Consider the following 13,584-nt stretch of genomic DNA (forward strand, 5'->3'; position numbering starts at 1 on the left):
TTATTAAAGTTCTTTCTATAGAGAGTCGATTGATTCAATATTAACACACCCCGTCCTATAGTTCTCTGTTCATAGTAACCGATATAACATAGGAAATTGTCTTTATTACATAGCAGACAGGTCTATTGATAGAGGAAAGTCTTTAATAATGATTATAGACACGAGCATACGTTGGTGTACATGTTTTAATACTTAAAATTGATTTAAACTACTGACCTGACATTGTGCCTTTTACCAAGAATGAGACATACAAAAAATATGTCTTTTTACTACATGTAATACATGTTTGGATGAATACCTAATTCATTTTTCGCTAATTTTTTTATTGTTTTTATTTTATTCTTTAAATTTTTGGGGGGTTGGATGGCCGAATGGGTAGCACGTGTGCGTTGTTTCATAAAGCCTGTCATTGAGTCAACTGGCGTGGTTTCGAATCCCCGGTTGTACGTGACAACCTCGTGGGTTTTCTCCGGGTCCTCCGGTTTGACAAGGAGTAGGGTCGCCTGTCCAGCCTCGTGGGTTTTCTCTGGGTCGTCCGGTGTCCTCCTACTGCTAAAGACACCCCTACGCTCAAGCGAATTATTGAAATAAAAATTAAACCATATGTTAGTCCCGCAATGACCTAGTTTTTGTAAGTTCAAGTTAATTATGACATACAAATTGATATCAAAAATGTATACAACTGGGGAATATTTGAGTTTTTGAAAAGCCGAAGCCGTGATGGCTCAGGGAGTAAGGTGCTGGCTCATTAAACAGGAGATCCGCCGTTTGATCCCGGTGTTGACACGAGAAAGTTTCTAGGGCTTTCCCCTTGTTTAGTCATTCGGATCGAACGGAAAGCCAAGTTACACACATGGGTGTGCACGTAAAAGAACCGTTAACAGTTTGAATTCGAAATAAAAGTAGACCGGGTCACAATTGCCCTTATTATACCACACAGTCATGGACGTTAAACCCCATTTTATTTCATTAACTTTATTGAAAGGCTCTAGAGCAGATTGTTTCAGAAGCAAGATAAATAAATTCTCGGTTATTATAAAAAAGAACAACCGGTAACTGATGTTTTTTCGCGTGAATCTCATGAAAAAGAACCCCACCTGTACCATATCAACCCGGGATACACCGTCATGACTGGTCGATGTTATGAGTAAACTAGATTTATTTAGGTCTCATGGACCAGACGGGAATAAATAAAGAGAGTGAGAGAGAGAGAGAGAGAGAGAGAGAGAGAAAGAGAAAGAGAGAGAGAGAGATGGGATATTTTACGTCCACTCGACACAAACTAGGTCATTTTGGCACTAACATATGGTTCAATTCTTTTCAATAATTCCATGCGCGTAGAGGTCTTTAGTAGTTGAAGAAAACTGGAGAACCCGGAGAAAACCCACGAGTTTGGACAGGCGACCCTACTCCTTATCACGTACAACCGGGGAATCGAAACCCCGCCAGTTGACTTAATCACAGATTTTTATGATACAACGCGCACGCGCTAACCATTCGGCAATCCACCTGCCCAGGAATAAATAAAAAGCGAAGCTAAATATATACATATATATACATTATGTATGCACGTCTCTTTCTCTCGAAATTGAGTAGATTTATTTGGCCTTTTGATCAAGAAATAGAACATTAAAGAAAGTTTGTATTACATGTTAATACAGACAAGAACAGTTTACATAGACTAGTATACAGGCGTGTAATATATTGATTTTTGATTAAAAGGAAAGAACATATTGATTTTAATTTAGAGGTCTTGTGTGGAAAAAACTCCACACTTTTAAATTATTATTTATATTTTGTATGCTACAAGTCTGTTCAAATAAAACAGGCGAGAGAGAGAGAAATGTGGTTTAACGTCCACTCGATACAAACTAGGTCATTTCAGGACTAACATAAGGTTCAATTTTATTTCAATAATTCGCTTGCTCGCGGGGTCTTTAGCAGTGGGAGGAAACCGGAGGACCCTGAGAAAATTCACGAGGTTGGACAGGCGACCCTACTCCTTGTCACGTACAGCCGGGGAATCGAAACCACGCTAGTTGACTCATTGACAGACTTTAAGATACCATCCCCCCCCCCCCCCCCATGATTTCTAAGATTTGTCTCCTACATCTATATAGGTATAGACTGTACCTTGCAGCATAAACAATCCTATTGTATATTAATTATAATTAAATATGAATGGGTTTTCTAGCGTGACGAACGATAACTCTAATCAAAGTAGGCCTAATATCATTTATTATTTATCTTAATTAAAACTTTTTGACGTGATTCTTCATTTGTCTGAGATATTACTGCAGCTAGAGGTAGTGTGTTTTTTAATATTTATAAGACAATCAAGCAATCTGCTATAAAGATGAAGATGGTAAGGCTTTACACCGTTTTGGAACCCGCGGTGGATCAGCGCGTATGACACTGGTTCACTAATCAGGAGATCCAGTGTTTGGTCCAGGTGTTGGTCGCGACTGTACCCAGAGTGGTTTCCCCTTGTCAGTGGTGTAGGACGGAGGGTCTGGCTAGGAACAGCGTCTAGTCAGTGGGATGTTCTAAGCCACGAATCACTCACAATTTGCGCCGGGGTACTATAAACTATAATGAAATGAAATGAAATGGGGTTTAACGTCCTACTGTTCTGCTCCTACCCGACTAGGCCTAATGAAGACGGGCATACGCCATACAGTGTGCTATGAGGAAAATTTTTCTCCGGCATCGGCACCATGGCCTACTCTTATATATCGAATTCCAACTGTCAAGGGATCGTTTACGTGTACGCCAATCTGTACACGGGATCTCGGTTTTTCGTTCCATGACTAGACAGCTGTCCTTGTCAGGCCCTCCTACTGCACCACTGACAAGGGGAAGCCACGTCGGGAAATACCGATGAACTTTCTCGAACATGCGACCTCCAGGCTAGCCATCGTGCCCCCCCCCACCCGGTACTATATGCTAGTGCCCAGTTTAAATCTATAAGTTGAACAGGAGATCGGGTTCCCCAAATCAATCAATGAGCTACCCTAAATAATAGAATATCAACAAATTTAGAGAATAATCTGGAAAAGAAAAATTCCTACCTTTTCTCGTTGCCAGGAAGTATCACGTGACTATGACGTCATAATAGATATGACGTATTATCATTATGATAAAACTTTAATTTTATTATCATCACACTCTATAGATTGTCGCCGTTTAAATAATTAAAACAATATCAACTGTTCAAATTATAAGATTCAATAATGTGTTGGTCAAACTATCGATCTGGGGCCGGTTGCTCAAAGCTCCGTTATCTTTTAACGATCAGTTAACATGGAGTTAACGGATCGTTAACTTTAACGGAGAGAAAGGTTGTTGCTGGAAGCCCCATTAACTTTAACGTGATGTTAACTTGGCGTTATATTTAACGGAGGTGTTGAGCTCCGTTATCTGTTTAATGATGGCATTAGTTGGCTGTAGCAAAAAGTCATAGATTACCTACGTAATTTTCTATAGAATATTCTAGAGGGTTGGGCGATGCGGGCCAATTCCATTTTCTACAGGGTGAAATTCTATACTATTTTACAGAATTTTGGTGGCCTGTAGGAAATAATGGCCCCATAATTCTGTAGTGCAAATCCCATAATTTTTCCTACAGATGTATGCTAAAATTTCTAAAGGAAAAAATAAAGTATTCTATAGTTTTTTTTTATAGTCTTTTTTTTGTAGTAAATTCTACAGTTATGTTTTTGTCTTTAATCAAGTTTTGTGAACAGACTGCACAGTTGTCTCACTGTCTTCAGTTTCTTGTTAATACTAACTTCTATGAAGTTGTTATACATGTACATTGAATTTAAAATTCAGCCAATGAACAAACAGTATTCTCTTGGATTAACTTTAATGAATCCGTTAGCTAACGGATAATGAAATTGACTTTCCAGCAACAGAAATTTAACGGACCGTTAACAAACGACAAGTTACCAATATAACGATCCGTTAGAGATTAACGGATCGTTAAAATAACTTAGTTTTGAGCAACCGGGCCATGGACGTTCAACATTTCCTCCTTCGCCATTAGCTCAGTCGGAGCAGAAATGGGAGAGAGAGAGAGAGAGCGGGAGAGAGAGAGAGCGGGAGAGAGAGAGAGAGATGGGGTCTAACTACCACTAGACACAAACTAGGTTATATCTTGGGACTAACATAGGCCTATGGTTCAATTTTATTTCAATAATTCCCTTTCGCGTAAGGGTCTTTAGCAGTAGGAGGACACCGGAAGACCCAGAGAAAACCCACGAGGTCGGACAGGCCACGCTACTCCTTGTAACGTACAACCGGGGACTGGTAACCACGCCAGGTGACTCAATGACAGACCTGATGATATAACGCACACACGTTAACCATTTCCTGCTTCGGCTTATAGATAACGACCGAGTCTTGCAAAAGAGGAGGCGATCACGACCGGTCGCATTATTTCTATTACGTATAAAATATCATTCATTGTTTTGTTTTTTATTTTGAGTGATGCCTGTATCATTACAGTCCCGAGCTAAGTGGGTAAGACGCTGGCTCACTAGTCTGGAGGTTGAGTGTTCGATCCCGGCATTGTCCGAAAAAGTTCATCCAGATTTTCCGGCGTGGTTCCCCCTTGTCAGAGATGCAGGACGGAGGGCCTGGTAAGGGCAGCCGCCTAGTCGTTTGGAGGGCACGAAAAACCGAGGTCCCGTGTTTCCGGCGTGTATACATTGGCGTTCACGCAAAAGATCCATTAGCAGTCGGAATTCGATATAAGATTACGCCATAGTGCCGCTGCCCGGGCAAAATTTCCCTCATAGCAGACTGTCTTCATTAGCCCAGTCGGAGCAAAACAATAGGACGTTGAACCCCATTTCATTTTATTTTTTACAGTCCCGAGACAGTACAACGCAAGGGTGCTTACAGCTAGCCCCCGAATCTATTCACTTAATTTGATATTTGTTCTTTATTTCATGGAATGGCTGTGTCTACTTCAACACATTCGTCCGACTTATTCTTTCTCTATGGAATGATCAATGATATACCAATTGGATAAAAATAAATAACATCGCTTGGAAAATTAATGTCCATACATTTTCTTTCGTGATAAGAGGAAAACAATTTAACAATGGCAGTCATCAACCAAAATAAAAACATATAAAAGTCACTATTAATATTAAAACATAATCTAAAAGGCCTACCTCTCATTGTCGCCAGGAGAAAAATATCACGTGATTACGACGTCATAATGCCTATGACGTCAATGAGATTGAGAAGCAAGAAGTATAAAGCGGCGTTTACACGTACAACCAATCCATACAACCGTCGGATGCAACATATTGGACGACTGTTTACACGATACAATGCCATGGTTCTATTCGTTGTATGGCAACATTTATTCCTTCTTAGTAACTGAATAAAATGGCAGTAAGGCGACACTTCTTATCCCCGTTTTGATGCCGCGGGTTCCACAAAGACTTTGTTTCCAATACAGAGTTATTATATATTCGAATTCAGTCCGGGATAGGTTTACATACATTTTAGAGGAGATCAAAGACCCCGAAGCGACAGAAGAAGACATCTTTAATCAGGAATTCTGGTTGCCAAGTCAGATATGACGTCATACGGCGTATGACGTTGTCTGATATAACGCACTTTGGTTGGCTATTGCATGAGTTGGTCGGATGAGAATAGAACTGATCCTATCCATGCAATAGGCCGTCCATCCGACCATTTGTCTAATCAGTTGGTCGGATGCGACGGTTGCATCCGATGGTTGTATGGATTGATTGTATCTTGTAAACGCCGCTTTAATGACCTTTTGTTACGAAGTCTTCAGTCATGGTGGATTGTTGTAAACCTTATAATGATACGAGAAAATACGAGATAAACAATTCCTGTTGTTTTTAATGGTGGCATATTTAAGATATGGGAGATTAGATAAAGAGCTGGTAGTTCTCACTATAATAGTTAAAAACTAGATAATGTAAAGGGAATATATTGAAAATTTCAGTCAAATTGTTCCACTATGAACAGAAATATTAGCTTTTGAATTTTATCAATGAGCGTTGAGCATCAGATCGGATTTAAATCCAGTAAATATCACAGGCCTCCGATGACACCAAGAGTTGATTGTGGTCTGGATAAGTTAATTAATGTCTAATTAATAATTTAGATAACATTTTAGGTCTAAAGAAAGACCTGCAATAGGCATATTTAGCTCTTGTATAATGTATGTTTAATGTGGTATAATAGCTGTCTCACTAACTAGAACGTTGCGGGTCCGAGTTTAGACGTTCGGATGGGGCATGCACGTAAAAAAAACCCGTGAGAGGTGTAATTCGAAAGTTGTGGTAACCCAGCTCTCCGGGCAAAATATAACGTCAATCCCAATATTTTGTATTTCGCCATAGTTACGTACGGAAAGTAACTCTCTTATTTGTAACAATGGTCTGGGGAATTCTGAATTTTGTTTAAAAATAATTTTAATAAAGTTCATTTTTTTACGTGTAAACAATTTTATTCCCAGGTTACCTTTCTAGCAGTGGCATGTGAAAATAATCCCCAATGTGGAATTCAAAGAGAAAACTTGTTTTAGTGGAAACAACAGATGCTGATTTTTTATCGTTCCAACTAGGAGTAGGCCTATTATATTAAACTGTTCGTGTAATATCTGGAGAAAATAAAATGTGTTTTGTGTGCGTTTATGATTTTTTCCTACAGCGATTGACATATTATATAAGAATATTGTATTTGATGTTACTGTAATAATATGTTTTATGTATTTCCACTAGTTTTAGCAATTAGCTGATAAAAGTTGTCGTTTTCAGATCTTAACATGACATAACATATATTTAGTCAAGTGTAACTAGGTCAAAATCGATTGTATCCATTGTGCCCATCCCCATTAAAGTAGTACGGTTGATATTAAGTGAATTGTCTAATTGTTCAACCGACTGTGCCTAATTATTGATCTACTAATCTAATTAATGTAGGCTATCCGTGAATTGATCAAATTCAAGAAGGCCGTCATAGAAGTGGGGGTTATTAAGGAAATAGACCCAGTTTCGAACCCCAGAATCAGCCGATAAGAATCTTTGCGAATAATTAAAGCTTAGCCTACAATCCACCGTACGTGCTACAAAACGGGCAGACTACGGGACAAATTTTTAATAAACCCGAGCGTGAGACTTATGCGTCACTTGCGTGTGTTCGGCACCGTAGAAGATTACAGACTGGTCGTAGAGACTTTTGGTCCTGCATATACAAAATGTTTATCCGGTTTCTTACTGCTGTTCTACCGAACCCTATAACGCCCTAGGATGTGAGCTAGGTTTTAGCCTATTTCCCCAAGTCACGTTTCACCCCGATTAGGATACATTCAAATTAAAGATACTTTATGGGAGATTCAATAACGAGTTGGCAGTTCTCACTATAATAGTTAAACACTAGATAATGTAAAGGAAATTTGCTGAAAATTTCATTCAAATTGATTCACTATGAACCGAGAACTAAGCGATTGAAATTTCCGCCTAGCCTCGATCATCATTACTAAACTCAGTACGATAACAAGCATTGTCTCGATTATCAATTTAATCGTTAAATCGAGAAGGAAAGTTATGCAGTAAATCGGCTCACAATCCACTTAAGATCGCAGGCTAGCGCTGCCATCTAGCGCTGCCATCTAGCGTTGATTAAGTCCTGGATAGGTTAATTAATGTCTAATACGAGAGACACCCGTGTACACATTGGTTGGCTTGCACGTTAAAGAAACACCAATGACCGGACAAAATTCACTATAGAACAAAATCAACCGTATGTCAGTCCCAAAATGGACGCTGGCTCGCTAGTCTGGAGGTCGCGCGTTCGCTGTCGTTGTTGGCCGAGAAAGTTCCCTCCTTGTCAGTGGTGCAGGACGGAGGGTCTGACAAGGACAGCTATCAGTGACGGAGGGTCTGACAAGGACATCTATCTAGTCGTTCGGATGGGACGAAACAACGAGGTTCCCTGTACATATTGGTGTGCCCGTAAAAGATCCCCTGGCAGTTGGAATTCGATATAAGAGTAAGCCATAGTGCCGCTGTCCTGGCAAAATTACCCTCATAGCATACTGTATGGCGTATGCCCGGCTTAATAAGCCCAGTCGGAGCAGAACAGTAGGACGTTAATTTTCATTTCATTTTGGACATTAACGATTTTTTAATTTCTATGATTCTCATGATATCATGCGACTTATATATTGAACCAGGAACTTGGGGTGACGATTAACATGAAACTTGGCATGCAGTGCTGTTCATTGAACAATGACGCATCGATTGACGGACTTCAAAATTCCAATATGGCTGCGATGACTTCATGGACTATACTTTTTTTTTTTTTTTAAAAAAAACGCCTCAATTCGAATAATCATGGTCGGTTGATGCATGATTCACAGTACAAGTACTTGTTAAAAACATAAGAATTATGTAATAAAAACCTTTGAGTCAACTGGCGTGGTTTCGATTCCCGCTTGTACGTGACATGGAGTAGGATCACCTGTTCAACCTCGTGGGTTTTCTCTGTGTCATCCGGTTTCCTCCCACTGCTAAAGACCCTTACGCGCAAGTGTATTATTAAAATAAAGTTAAACCATGTGTTAGTCCCGAAATGACCTAGTTGGGTCGAGTGGGCGCTACTCTCTCTCTCACCTCTCTCGCTCTCTCTCTCTCTCTCTCTCTCTATTCATATCCATAACAATATGGCGGTAAATCGAATTTCTAGACTAAAGTATGTATTGATTACGATAGTAACCAAGTAGAATAGTTAGTCAGTTTTTATTGTTTATCTAAAATATCAATAACTCCTCATTGATATTGTAACTGTATTAACGTCAGGCTCATCACACCCTCACAAGGGAATCATTTTATTTACAATTTGTGTATCGATTTGGATATTTAGAAACTCATTATTACATCTCTACGTGCGTAAAACAATAACTTTTGTTATACTATTTTATACAGATTATTGTATTTCGTTAAAGTTGCAATTTCATATTTTTAAGTTATATTTTTAAAATGTATTAAAATAAAGCCCTAAAATAGATGGTATCTATAAACAGTCCTACCTTGTTAAAGAATAATCCTATTAATCCTATAATTCACTATTGCCAGGGGAGAAATTGGCAAATATATCATTTTCAACTTCAAATTCAAACTTTTTTAGATAGCTATTCCATGATCGTTTAATAGTGAGTTGACAACCTATTAAGCAAAAGACATAGAAATAATTATGTTTTGACTTTCTTAGAAAATATGAAATTATCGCTTTAAATAAGTTGGAGTAGAAAAGTAGGACTTTAAATTCAGGTTTAAAGAGAGAAAGAGAGAGAGAGAGAGAGAGAGGGAGAGAGAGAGAGAGAGAGGAAGAGAGAGAGATGGGGGGAAATTGTAACTTTAAATGGGCATTGTGTAAGATTTAGATAAAGAGCTGGCCATTCTCGCTACAGTATTTTAAAATTGATAATTCAAAATGAATATATTGAAAATTTCATTCAAATTACTTTGAATTTAAGCGAAGTTATCAATAGTTGTAGTGTTCACAAGATGTGTAAATTGGTCGTAACGACCGTACTGGTCATTCGAATCTTAGTTTCGTTTGACCATTCTTAAATTAAATCATCAAATGGCCGTATAGTTATAATCTACTTAAAATCGGAGACAACCGATTTTATCGAGAGATGATTATGGTCTTGTCATGTTAATAAATGTCTAATTAATAATAATTTATAAAACATTTAAGACCCACAGAAAGACTTGTAATAGACATATTTAGATCTTACATAAAACCTGTTTAAATGGGGTCTAGCTGGTCGAATGGTGGGACACTGGTATCTCGACTAGAATGGTGGGACAAAACTGATATCTCTACTAGAATGGTGGGACATTGATATCTCGACTAGAATGGCGAGGCACTGGCATTTTGACTAGAATGGTGGGATACTGGCATCTCGAATAGGATGGTGGGACACTGTTATCTCGACTAGAATGGTGGTACAAAACTGATATCTCTACTAGAATGGTGGGACATTGATATCTCGACTAGAATGGCGAGGCACTGGCATTTTGACTAGAATGGTGGGATACTGGCATCTCGAATAGGATGGTGGGACACTGTTATCTCGACTAGAATGGTGGTACAAAACTGATATCTCTACTAGAATGGTGGGACATTGATATCTCGACTAGAATGGCGAGGCTCTGGCATTTTGACTAGAATGGTGGGATACTGGCATCTCGAATAGGATGGTGGGACACTGGTATTTCGACTAGAATGGTGGAACATTGATATCTCGACTAGAATGGCGAAGCACTGACATCTTGAATAGGCGGGTGGGACACTGGCATCTCGAATAGGATGGTGGGACACTGGTATCTTGAATAGAATGGTGGGACACTGGTATCTCTACTAGAATGGTGGGACATTGATATCTCGACTAGAATAGCGGGGCACTGACATCTTGACTAGAATGGTGGGACACTGGCATCTCGAATAGGATGGTGGGACACTGGTATCTTGAATAGAATGGTGGGACACTGGTATCTCTACTAGAATGGTGGGACATTGATATCTCGACTAGAATGGCGGGGCACTGACATCTTGACTAGAATGGTGGGACACTGGTATCTCGACTAGAATAGTGGGACACTGGTATCTCAACAGTAGTAGAATAGTGGGACACTGGTATCACGGCTAGAATGGTGGGGCACTGGTATCTCGACTAGAATAGTGGGGCACTGGTATCTCGACTAGAATAGTGGAACACTGGTATCTCGACTAGAATGTCTCGGGTTCGAATCCTGGCGTGGGCCTACGCGTGTACACATTGGCGTGCAAACAAAAGAACCCTTGGCAGTTGGAATTCAAAACACGACTAGGAGGAACTGTTTGAATGAAAATCCACATCATAAGACGTTTAATGAGAGAGAGAGAGAGAGAGAGAGAGAAGAGAGAGAGAGAGAGATGGGGTTTAACGTTCACTCGACACAAACTAGGTCATTTCGGGACTAACATATGGTTCAATTTTATTTCCATAATTCGCTTGCGCGTAGGGGTCTATAGCAGTGGGAGGAAACCGGAGGACCCGGAGAAAACCCACGAGGTTGGACAGGCGACTCTACTCCTTGTCACGTACAACCGGGGAATCGAAACCCCGCCAGTTGACACAATGACAGGCCGTATGATACAGCACGCACGTGCTAACCATTCGACCATCCAACCCCCCCACGCTTAATATGAAAAATATAAAATATTGCAGCCGTTGATCGTCAAATGCGTTTGTCGGACAATATCTGAAATGTAATCAATCTCTCGTCTTGGATTTAATCGGATTAAAAGAAGTTCATCCAAAGATTTTACCCACCACGTAAAGATGGCGGTGGCTTTATATCGTTTTCAATTCGTGATATCTTTGTAAATATAAACGGATTTGATTCCACTTTCCCAATTTTGGAAAAATCCGATTCTATAAAACAAGATATGGGTTGATAATAGACATGGGTTAATGTTATAACAACTTTGATACACATTAGGTCTTCCAATACCTACATAAGCTTACCAGTTGAAATTCGAGAAGGCTAGAATGTCATTGTCCATGACAAAATGACATCCCACCCCAATATTGACGAGCAATGTGTTGACGAGACGCCAATTATCATTTATGTATGTTTGTGTGATATGATTTATCTCCCTCTATTGCTCGAAATAATTCCAACTCGTTTACTTCTTGTTAAGGACTCGTATACTGTAAATACGAAAACCACAGAAAGGCTAGGGAAGCTCCTATTGTCATTTGGAAGTAACAAGTAGGGCAGAGTACAAATTGGTTGCCGTGCGCAAATAATCACATACGTTAGAATTTCACAGTTATCGTGAAAAGACACGCTAAACTTGTAAGCATCAGTAAGTATTTCCCTCCGTCGCGACATGCACCAGTCGAATCCGGCACTGTTTTAATCAATCAGCAGAGGGGAATTAGGACCCCCCCCCCCCCCCGTATGATTAAGTGACGATCCTAATCAGACTTCCTCTGTTATTGGGGCAAACAGGGTTGTAACAGGGTCTAATCGTGTGTTATCCGATTGCAATTCCTTCAATTAGGAAATGGCATGAAATGAAATCGGGTTTAACGTCCTACTGTTCTGCTCCTACTGGGATAATGAAGACGGGCATACACCATGCCGTGTGCTATGAGGGAAATTTTGCCCGGACAGCGGCGCCAACATATTACTCACTGAGTCACCGTGGTTCCCCTTAAATTAGGAACATGTCCAACTCTCGATATATATAGTTAAGTTTATCACATGCTATTCCCAAATGACCGAAGCATTGTGTGTAGGATATGAAATGGGGTTTAACGTCCTATATTTCTGCATCAACTGGAAATGAAAAAGGTGTTTAATGTCCTACTATTCTGCTCCAACTGGACTAATGAAGACGGATTGTGTTTAGGATATGTTAAATTCAAATTCCTTTCCAGATCATTAAATCGTAAATACGCTACAATATAAAATATAATCCCGGATGAGATACTAACCTGAACATTCTTGCCTACTGTCTGAACCATTGTAAATTTTAAACGGATTTCTTCCATTATGAACAAACTACTTAACTTTGATTATTATAAACTTACTCGTGTGTTTGAAATCAACTCTTGTTAAATAAAATCCATTACACAACTAGATATCCCAACAAATAAAAAAAGTTCTCTCTTGACAAATTTGACTATTTACTTGTAATTCCGACTGAGTGGAAGACAACAATGCTTTCGTCACGTCTTGGGGGAAACCAATGCAGCTGTTGCGGGGGTGGTTTAATTTTGACAGATAGTTTGGGAACCACGTGTTGCAATGAAAACAAAGCAAGATCATTACGATCGTTTGAGTTTGGGTGACGAAAAATATCAACTGAAGGCAATTACATAGGAGATTTATATTGAAACCATTGATCGCCAGTCTATCAAATTTTATTCACAATGAAAATATCACTGATTGCACAGATACTCGTAGAAATAAAGTCATATATAAACTAATAATATCCTATCTTCTTTATGTTGTAAATAATTTAACAAGGATCATGTGGTCTCCGAGTGTATTGTTATGGATAGTTATGTGTGTGACCGCTCAAACTCAATGCCGAGACTTATAGCTTATTCTTAAACCAAACTTGAATTGTCGTAAAAATACCGAAAACCGTTTCGAGTTTTTATTCGAAGAAATCCGTTTAAAATTTACGGTAGTTCAGAGAGAGAGAGAGAGAGAGGGAGAGAGAGATGGGGTTTAACGTCCACTTGACACAAACTAGGTCATTTCGAGACTAACATATGGTTCAATTTTATTTCCATAATTCGCTTGCGCGTAGGGGTCTTTAGCAGTGGGAGGAAACCGGAGTATCCGGAGAAAACCCACGAGGTACAACCGGAGATTCGAAACCACGCCAGTTGACTCAATAACAGACTTAATGATACAGCGCGCACGTGCTAACCACTAAGTCATCCACCCCCACGGTAGTTCAGACAGTAGGCCTAGCAAACAGAAATATGATACATGTAGTAGTTTGTAAAAAAAA

The sequence above is a fragment of the Patella vulgata genome, chromosome 4 (genome assembly GCF_932274485.2).
Source record: "Patella vulgata chromosome 4, xgPatVulg1.2, whole genome shotgun sequence".
Classification (NCBI taxonomy): domain Eukaryota; kingdom Metazoa; phylum Mollusca; class Gastropoda; family Patellidae; genus Patella; species Patella vulgata.